Consider the following 10,140-nt stretch of genomic DNA (forward strand, 5'->3'; position numbering starts at 1 on the left):
GTCAGTTAAGCATCTGCCTTTGGCTCAGCTCATGATCCCAGCGTCCTGGGATTTGAGCCCTACATTGGGCTTTCTTCTCATCTGGAAGCCTCTTTCTCCTTCTCCCTCTGTTCATCCCCCTGCTTGTTCTCTCTCTCTCTCTCTCTCTCTGTCAAATAAATGAATCTGAATAAATATCTGAATAAATAAAATCTTTAAAAAGTATATTCACTTACTTTTCCTTTGGCTGTTTTCACTTGTAAATACTTCTGCTAAAACCCACTCAATTTTGAGATTTTACCTTTTGATTATAGAAAATACTTCCTTCTTTTGACTGCTGTCATCTCTGATTTTCCCAACTCATTACATTTTTGGGGAAGCACTTCCTGACCTTCACGATTAGAACAGTTCTTGCGTGTACTCTTAGAGTACATATCCAGTTTCAACAGATTATAACAGTTCTACACTATACTCTGGAGTTAATTCCCATACTTAAAGTGTCCACATAGGTAACATGAGTGTTTGATGCTTTTGGGTGTAAGAAAATAAGGATTAAATTGCTTGTATTGCAACAAAGCTACATTTATCCCCTGGTTTCAGTGCATTAAAGTCCTCAAAGATAGGAAACATTTCTATTTTGTTTTGTGTCTCCATGAATAAATACAGGTGTTGGTGCTCAGTAGGCTTTCACTGAGAAGAGTCAAATGTTGGAGTACATGAGTTTATGCATTCTGGACTCTCTTCTTATCACTTTCTGGAAGTATATGTCTCCTTTTTAGGTAGTCAGTGACCCTTAGAATTGCACTATAATATGAACTACCCAACACTATATATTTGAAACTTATTACTTAACTTTTTAAAGGTAAAAAATGTATTTCATGTATCACAATCTTTTTATTAGAAAGTGATTTTTTACCTTGATAATCTGTTGTCATTTTTTCCAGTTTTTTTCCCATCTCTCTGGCTGCTCCTGTTAGGTCTCATTTTTCTATTTTCCCTCTTATCATTTATTCCTCTCTTTGGCTTACCTAATTGATTCCCACAGCTTTAAGTACTGTCAATTTACTAATTATTCTGAGATTTGTGTTCTGCTCAGAACTTGCGCCTGAATACTGAAACAAAATTTCTAAGAAGAAAATTGCCTTGTGGGCATTTCCATGTGGATGTTCCACAGATATCTTAACTTGTTTGGTCTAAAACTTTCTTCCTACCCAAATCTCCTTCTATTTTCTTTTCAGAATCCACCACTCCATATATTTATGGGGTCCTCCTAAATGTGGGCTGTTGGGTTAAGCAATATGGATAAAGAGTTACCAAAATAGACACACTATTTTGACAGAGAGCAGTACTGAGTATATATTAATCAAAGTTACTATATAATTTCAGTTGTAGTAAGCACTATGAAGCTAAAATTGATGGTGCCATGAGAAGATATACTCTGGTAACATTATCCAATCTAGAGCCCAGAATGAGCTTTTCTGAGTAAGTAACATTTAGGTTGAAGAGATGGGTGTGAAAAGGTAGGGAGAGATTTCTCCGAGGAAGAGAACTAGTAGGTGTTAGATCCTGGCCTGGACAGAAATAGGGTACATTGTAAAGACAGGAGCATCATGGAGGAGGAGGCTGGTGATGTTGGCAGATATTTTATAGGTCACACTTAGGATTTAAGCTCTATTCTAATAGCAACACATCATAAAAAAGAATTTTCAGTGGAGGAATAACATCAATTTTTGGATCCAAAAAGATGGTGCCTTAATCTAGCCAGTCACCCAAACCAACACAGTGAGAGTCCTCCTATACTTAGGTCTTTTTTTGAACTCTCACATCTGCTATGTCAACCAACTTTTATTTGTCCAAATAGTCAGGTTCCCTTCCTCAGTGTCTTTGCCCATGTGTTACTTTGCCATTCTTTCTCCAATTGGGTAATTTCTACCCATCTTTTGTGGATCTGAACATCACCTCCAGGAAGTCTTCTAAGATCTTATGTCCCTCTTGTCCCCATCCTTATTTCTGAGCCATCCGATCGACATTCCTATAGTGGTCTGCAGTACTTATCACCTTAGTACTTACCATATTGTACTAAAACTATGTGTTTGTTTTCCTTCTATCCTTTAGACATAAGCTTTTTTAAGGTCTATGACGGCTCTCATTTTTTAATTTCTAGAAAATAGCAATGGTAATTGCCAAAGAGATAGGTATTAAATAAAGGATTATAGCAATAAAGAAGACTCATCTATTATTTTGGCAGTCTTAGATAAATTATTTTCTAATAAGGATGACTTATGCATATTGGTTTGATATCCATATGGATATACATAAATATATTAGCTATACACTGGAATCATATATAGATATACATAAAACACAGTTTTATAGAGATAGCACAAAGTGTAAAAATAGAGTTGGGATTGCCTTTTGGCTTTTGTCACTCTCTACCCATGTCATTTGTGGGAAGTTAGTTTATTTTTCTAGGCTTCAGTTTCCTTATTGACAAAGTGGAGATAATAAAAGCTAAGATAGTTTTGTGGATTAAATAAAATAATTAAATCAACAGAGTCTGACTTATGGTAGGCTTTCAATAAATGGTGATTCTTTCTCATTTCTTTTCCCTTTCCTTCTCTTCACCCACATTCTTGCACTTTCTTATCCCTGAAATTGAGTACTCAAGAAACTTGGCTTCAGTGTTTATGGCAATTAGTGACTTCTTTTGAGAAAGGTTGTATAAAATGATAGAGGACTGCATATCTCTGATACTAGAATTCAGGAAAGAGTTCTAAGTACTTGAAGGTAGGAAGAATAGTCAGGGAAACTGCTATTTGGTCTTTATCTTTACATGTCATAATTTACCTTAATTGTCATAGAAAATAATTTACACTAAAATATTCAAGGCAGGGACACCTGGGTGGCTCAGTCTGTTAAGTGTCTTCCTTCAGCTCAGGTCATGATCCCAGGGTCCTGGGATTGAACTGCATATCAGGCATCCTCCACAGCGAGGAGCCTGCTTCTCCCCATCCTTATGCGTGCCACTCCCCCTGCTTGTGCTCTCTCTCTGCCAAATAAACAAATAAATCTTTAAAAAAATAAAATATTCAATGCAATTTACTTTTTCTACTATTTATGTTACTGTGATTTTTTTCAAAAATTAGGTTGGAACTTTTGTGTTTAATAAAGTCCAGCATATCATTTGATGGAATATCCATTGTTAACTAAGTGATATATATATGTGTGTGTGTATGTATATATACATATGTATTTATATAGTGATATGTATAAATAATGCTATACCATTGATAGAGAGAATGTCAGAAGTGTTAGATTAGTTTTAATTATGTATATACATATAACTACTTTATTCATATGTCTTCATACATTGAAGTAAAAATTTTTTTTGGAGATTTTATTTGTTTAATTTGAGAGAGCGCACATATAAGAGCATAAGCAGAGAGAGGGATGGGGGAAGGGAGAGAAACAAGTAGACTCAACACTGAACATGGAACCCAACCATGCGGCTCCATTGCATGGCCCCAAGATCATGACCAGAGTTGAAACTAAGAGTCAGACACTTAACCAACTGAGCTTCCCAGGCACCCTGTAAAATTGTTTTAAATAGCACTCTATCCATTGATGAACAACTATTCCTATTCTAGGACCTGTTTGTTATTTTGTATTCCTTAGAAGTACAAAAAAATAAAGCACTAAATAATAATTAAGAAGAATGAAATAGGTTTAAAATGGAAAAACTCAAATATTTGATGCATTTTTTGAACTGTGGACTGCGCTCAGCAAACTGTCATACCTTATGCTTCATTCTCAAGAACTAAATTATAGGGGCACCTGGGTGGCTCAGTCGATAAGTATCTGCCTTCAGCTTAGGTCATGAGCTCAGGGTCCTGGGATGGAGCCTTGCATTGGACTCCCTGCTCACCAGGGAGTCTTCTTGTCCCTCTCCTACTGGCCCTTACTCCACTCGCACTCTCTTTAAAGAACTAAATTATACTGACATCTCTTAAAGTTCCTGAAAATAGGCTCATTTAAAAGGTTTGGGTTGATGTTTTGTGCTAATCTATGTTATCAAACTCTTGGGGATTGAATAGATACAGGCTCTCAAATTACATTTTACATTTATTATAGACTAGAAGGGGCAAACAATAAGTTAGATTTTGGTAGAGATGTGGATCTGGGAGACTATCCATTTTGATGGAGAGAAATGCCATCAAGAGAACCCTCACAGACATATTTGGAAATAATGTTTAACCAAATATCTGGGCACCCCATAGCCTCGTGAAGTTGACACATAAAATTAACCATCACAGCAAGGTAGGAGTCAGACAGACCACAAATTCAAATATCAAGACTAGGACCCAGGGTTCAGGTCAGAGGAGTAACAAAAGTAACTTCCTGTTGAAGGTGAAGGTCTGGTTTGGTCTTAGAGACTAAGGACAACTAGGGACAAACTGAATAATGGGACTTATCCTGGCTGCTGGAGCAAGAAAAGGGCTGCAAGCCTGGATATGTCACAGTTAATATAAGTCTGTAAGTGATTCTGACTTATCAGAGTGAGGCTGATTGCAGAGGACTAGGGCATATTTGATGTCAAAACTGACTTTCGCTATGACTCACACATTCAAATTGAAATGTGTATTGAAAATGTCCTTCTGCAGAATTTGAATAGAGATTGAAAGTTTCTATCATCAGGAATATTCATAGTATATTTTGGTTTGAGAATGTCTGTCCCATTTGGGACTCCTGTGCCAGGCAGCCTATGTGATAGGGATGGTTTTATCTGGAGTATAGCAACTTTAGAGTTGGAGTTGGTAGGTGATAGGAAGAACTAGAGTAGATTGAGGAAGGAATTCAAAATGAGTCTAAATGAGTCTGGAGGTTGGAAATAAGGACAGTTCAGATGGGTAAAGAAATAACCATGTTGACTGAGAATATTGGGAAAGCTAAGGAAGAGAAGAGAATATTGAGTCTAGAAGCATCTGGGCAGCATTTTAGGAAGAAGAATTAGTTACTTGAGTAAAAAATGAGTGGTAGAAAAAGTATCACCAAGTGGGACTGAGTGACAGTGAAATTTTAATCTGGTGCTAAGTAATTCTAGGGGAGCTTGAGGGTTTACAAAGAACAATATAACTCAAGAGTGGGGATCAAGTAATGAGCTAGTTGACTGGGAAGTGAAACCTGGGTGAATAACCTTTTTAATGCTTGAGTATTATGTCAAACTGCATCAAATCAACATGAGCATCTTTTTAAAAAAAATTAATTTAATTTTGTGTGTGTGTGTTCCAAAATTCATTGTTTATGTATCACACCCAGTGCTCCATGCAATACATGCCCTCCTTAATACCCACTACCAGGCTCACCCAACCCCCTATTCCCCTCCCCTCCAAAACCCTCAGTTTGTTTCTCAGAATCCACAGTCTCTCATGGTTTGTCTATCTCTGTTCCAGTAAATAACTCTCTAGCCTATAGTTTCAGATACAAAAATAAATTTCCTGCATGAAAGTAAAGTTTTGTGTATTAGCTGTATCTGACCAAAGTCTGTGTGGTGTTTTCAGCAATGTATTTTCTAATGTAGCGATTTTTCTAATATGAGAATGTAAAATATTTATTTGTTTATAATATATGAAAATATATTCTAGATATCTTATAATTTTATAGAATGAGTATGTGGGTCAATGAGATCAATTATATATCTCTATTTAGGTTCTCCTTCCTCAAAATTTCATAGGTAACTGCTATCATACTAGATGCTGTTATGGAGAAACAAAGAGTGGAATATAGGGATGCCTAGGTGGTTCTGTTGGTTAAGCACCCGACTCTTGATTTCAGCTTAGGTCATGATCTCAGGATTGTGAGATTGAGCTCCCCCCGAGTATAGAGCCTGCTTAAGATTCTCTCTCTCTCTCTTTCTCCCTATGCTCCGCCCCCCCCCACAAAAAAAGGTGGACTATGTGCTCTCTCGAAGACTATATCTAATAAAGTACCAGGCAAGTAAATGTAATTATTGAGAGAATAACCTCTGTTTTGAGTTTTGAAGAACAAAACTAGAAGCCAAGAGAATGCTCCAGAAAGTAACACAAAATCATAAAGCCTTACTACAGCAAGCTGTGTTTGATAAATTATAAAAAACTCATTACAGAGTACAAGGTTTAAAATCTTGGGATAAAGAAGGTACAGAGAAGTATTAGAGAGGCATGTAGTAAATAAGTCATGGAAGAGTCTGATAGGTTACGTTAAGGAGTTTTGGTTTATCCTGATATCAGTGATTGTCTGATACCTTTGAAGAATGTTAACATGCAAGTGATATTTCCAGGCTTATCTTTCAAAAGTATAATCGTGACAGTAGAGTGGAACATTGTTAGAAAGAGGTGAGCTTGGACAAGATACATTATAACCCAAGTAGAGCTTTTGCACTACAGCCATCACAGTAGAAAAAAAAAAAAAAAAAAAAAAAAAAAAAAAAAAAAAAAAAAACCAAAAAGAAGAAGTATATTCTGAAAATATTAAAAAAACAAACTTTGTAAGACTTGGCAAACAATTGGATGTCGTTGGTAATTGAGTGGCATGAAGATAAAGAATGACCCCCATAGTTTCAGGTGGATAGATTGGATGAAAGGTGGTGTTACTTACTGAGAATGTGAACTTGGGAAATGTGATGTCCAGGGGATAGATAATGGGGTTTAATTCTGAACAGATTAAGTAAAGTGTATGTATCAAACCAAGTGGGAATATTCAGTAGAGATTTAGGTAAATGGTTTGGGGGTTAGCAGTGAGGTTGGGCTGGAGATTTGGATTTGGTAGCAGTCAAGAGTTGACAAAATGGGAAAGGATAAAGTAAGTTTGTATTATGGTTTGAAAAGTATCTGCAAAATTCACATTTTGAAAGCCCTAACCTCTATGTATGTGACTGTTTGGAAGTAATTAAGGTTAAATGATGTCATAAAGGTGGAGCCCTAATCCATTAGTACTAGTTCCTTATAAGAAGAGCGAGAGACACCAGAAGAGTGTCCACAAGGAAAATACATGTGAGGACACAGTGAGAAGGTGGCTATCCAAAAGCCAGAAAGAAAGGCCTCGCCAGAAGTGAACCCTGACAGCACCTTGATTTTAGACCTCTGGCCTTTAGAACTATAAGAAAATAAATTCCTATTGATAAAGCCACCCAATCTGTGGTACTGTTATAGTAGGCTGAGTAGACTAATACAGTTAAGAAGATTCTAAAGACAAAGCTCTGAGGGAATTAACATCATTTAAAGAAGATGGACTGCATTTGAGAAAGGGAAGCCAAGAGAAAGAAATGAGAACAGCCTGGGTGGCTCAGTGGGCTGGGCCGCTGCCTTCTGCTCAGGTCATGATCTCAGGATCCTGGGATCGAGTCCCGCATCGGGCTCTCTGCTCGGCGGGGAGCCTGCTTCCTCCTCTCTCTCTCTGCCTGCCTCTCTGCCTACTTGTGATCTCTCTCTGTCAAATAAATAAATAAAATCTTTAAAAAAAAAAAAAGAAATGAGAACAGAGGGTGTTGCTGATGACACAAAATGAAGAGATGATAAATAGAAAGTTTTTCCTGATGACGCTGAGAAGTTTAAGGGGAGGGAAGGAAAGAATTAAGAAGTGGTTAAAGATTAGGTAAACTGTAGATATAGAGATAGATAGCTAACAAGTTATACGCAAGGTTTTGTTTTGAGTAAGGTTGTTTTTTGAAACAGGCATTGGAAGGAAGAAGGTGAATAGGAAACTTGAAAATGCTAAAGATACATTTATTGTGGAATTCTGCTTCTGATTAAGATGAGGTAATAGGGGTTTGATTGAACTCTTAAAAACTATACACTGTTTTTAAGAATAGATATCTGGACAAAATGTAAGAAATGCTGTTTTCAGACACTGGATATCAGGTAAGAAGGATGGTATTCCCTTTCCTGAGAGAGAGGGAAGAATGAGTTAATCCTACAGTTTCCCCAGCTGACTGTCTGGAGAGTTTCCAGTCATAATACTGGAAAGGGGAATCCATATGGAGCATAAAGTCTTTGAGTTGAGGAAACAAAAGTGTCACTTTAGAGAGGTCAATGTAGGTTTGCAGAGAGTGTGGTGGGGGGGAGAATGAAGGAAGTAGCTGAGGAGATCCTCAGAGAGCCATCAGTTACTCAGCTGAATACTGATAATCGCATGCATGTGAAATAGCTATCTACTTAAAAGTAACAGAGGAAACAGTCACAGGAATTCACCCAGGTCAGGAAAGGTACCTCTTTCTACTAGCCTTAGTGGAAAAACTTGTAATTGATAGGACATCAGATAGATTACTACTTGCTATAGTAGTGAGCAAAATTTACTCTAGACTAAAATATTAAGCTTCAAAAGGACCAGCTTGTTTTTAACTAACTTGACTAAAGCTCAGAAAAATGTTCAAGACTATATATAAGGATATAAAAATATTCAACACTTAAGAATATTTATAGGAATACAAAATAGTCTGTACCCAAGAAGGTAAAATTTACAATGTTTGGCATCCAATCAAAAATTGCCAGACATGCAGAGAGGCAGGAAAATATGACACATAATACAGAGAAGAGTTAGTCAACAGAAACAGACACAGAAATAGTACAAATGATAGATCCTCTAAACAAATATGTTAAAATAGTTATTATAAGTATATTTTATATGTTCAAGAAGGTAGAGGAAGGATAGAACATGTTAAATAGAGACATGGAATATATATATGAAAAAGATTCACATAAAATTTCTAGAGAGAAAAGAAAAAAATATCTTACATGAAAAACACACTGGATGGTGTTAATAGCAGGTTAGAAGTTATAGAAAAAAAGATCAGTGAACTTGAAGACAAAGTAAAATTGATTATCTAAGGTGATACACAGAAAGAAAAATGACTGAAAAATATAAAAAAAGATAAATCATTAATGAGTAGTAGAACAGTGTAAAGCTGCCTAATGTATGTGAAAGTGGAATTCCTGAAGGGAGGGTTATAAAAATAGTTGGAGAAATAATGGCTGAAATTTTTCAAACTTCGAGCAAAATTATATAAACCCAAGTATACAGCACTTGAAGAAAGCTTCAGCAAAGCACCTCTACTAAAGTGTTAAAAAGGTGTTAAAGAAACCAGTGTTCAAAAATGCCTTTAAGGACTCAGAGAAAAATTATCAGGTACAGAAGAACAAAGATAAGAATGACAGACTTCTCACTGAAAGCAATGTGTGGAACATTCCACTGCAAATCAGTGGAACAGTGTCTTTAAAGTACTGAAAGAAAGAAAAACTGTCATTAAAAATATCTTTCAGAATTAAAGTTAAATAAGACATTTTTCAGAGAAATAAAACTTGGAAGAGTTAATAACTAGCATACCTGCCTGACAAGAAATGTTATAAGGCCTTCAGTTTGAATCCAGATAATAGCAGATGAAACCCTAGATTTACACAGAAGAATGTAGATCACCAGAAATGGTAAAAATATCCATCCATGTAAATCTCATTTTTAAAATCTCTTTAAAAGACAGTTGACTAATAAAAAGCAAAACTGGTGACAAAATAGTGTGAGATTTATAACATATTTAGTAGTGTTTGAAACAATAGCACGATGGTTGTGAAGACTACATAGCAATGAAAGTGTGTTATTTTAAAGTTCTTATATCACACGTAAAGTTTTATAATATTAATTGAAGGTAGACTGATGAATGGAAGATGTATACTAAAAACCAAAAAAATTGCTGCACACACACACACACACACACACACACACACACAATGAATGATAGCCAAGAAAGGGAATAAAGTGTAACCAGAAAAAAATACTAGATCAGTCTAAAAGAATGCAGAAAAAGAGGAAAAGATGAATAAAGAACAGATAAGATAGAAAACCTGTAACAAGATGGTACATTTTGACAGCAGTATATCAATAATCACATTGAAAGTAAATTGCATAAGCACCCACAACTAAAAGGCAGAGGTTCTCAGACTAGATAAAAAGGAAATACTCAACTACATGCTGTCTATAAGAAACCCACTTTAAATATATAGACATAAATAGTTTAAAAATTAAAAAAAAGATATACTACGCTAGCACTAATCAAAAGAAAGCTGGTGGGAATTTAAAATGATACAACTACTTTGGAAAACAGTTTGACAGTTTCTTAAAAAGCTAAATATATAC

Source organism: Mustela putorius, unplaced genomic scaffold (genome assembly GCF_011764305.1).
Source record: "Mustela putorius furo isolate JIRA1106 unplaced genomic scaffold, ASM1176430v1.1 tig00000151_pilon_pilon_pilon, whole genome shotgun sequence".
Lineage (NCBI taxonomy): Eukaryota > Metazoa > Chordata > Mammalia > Carnivora > Mustelidae > Mustela > Mustela putorius.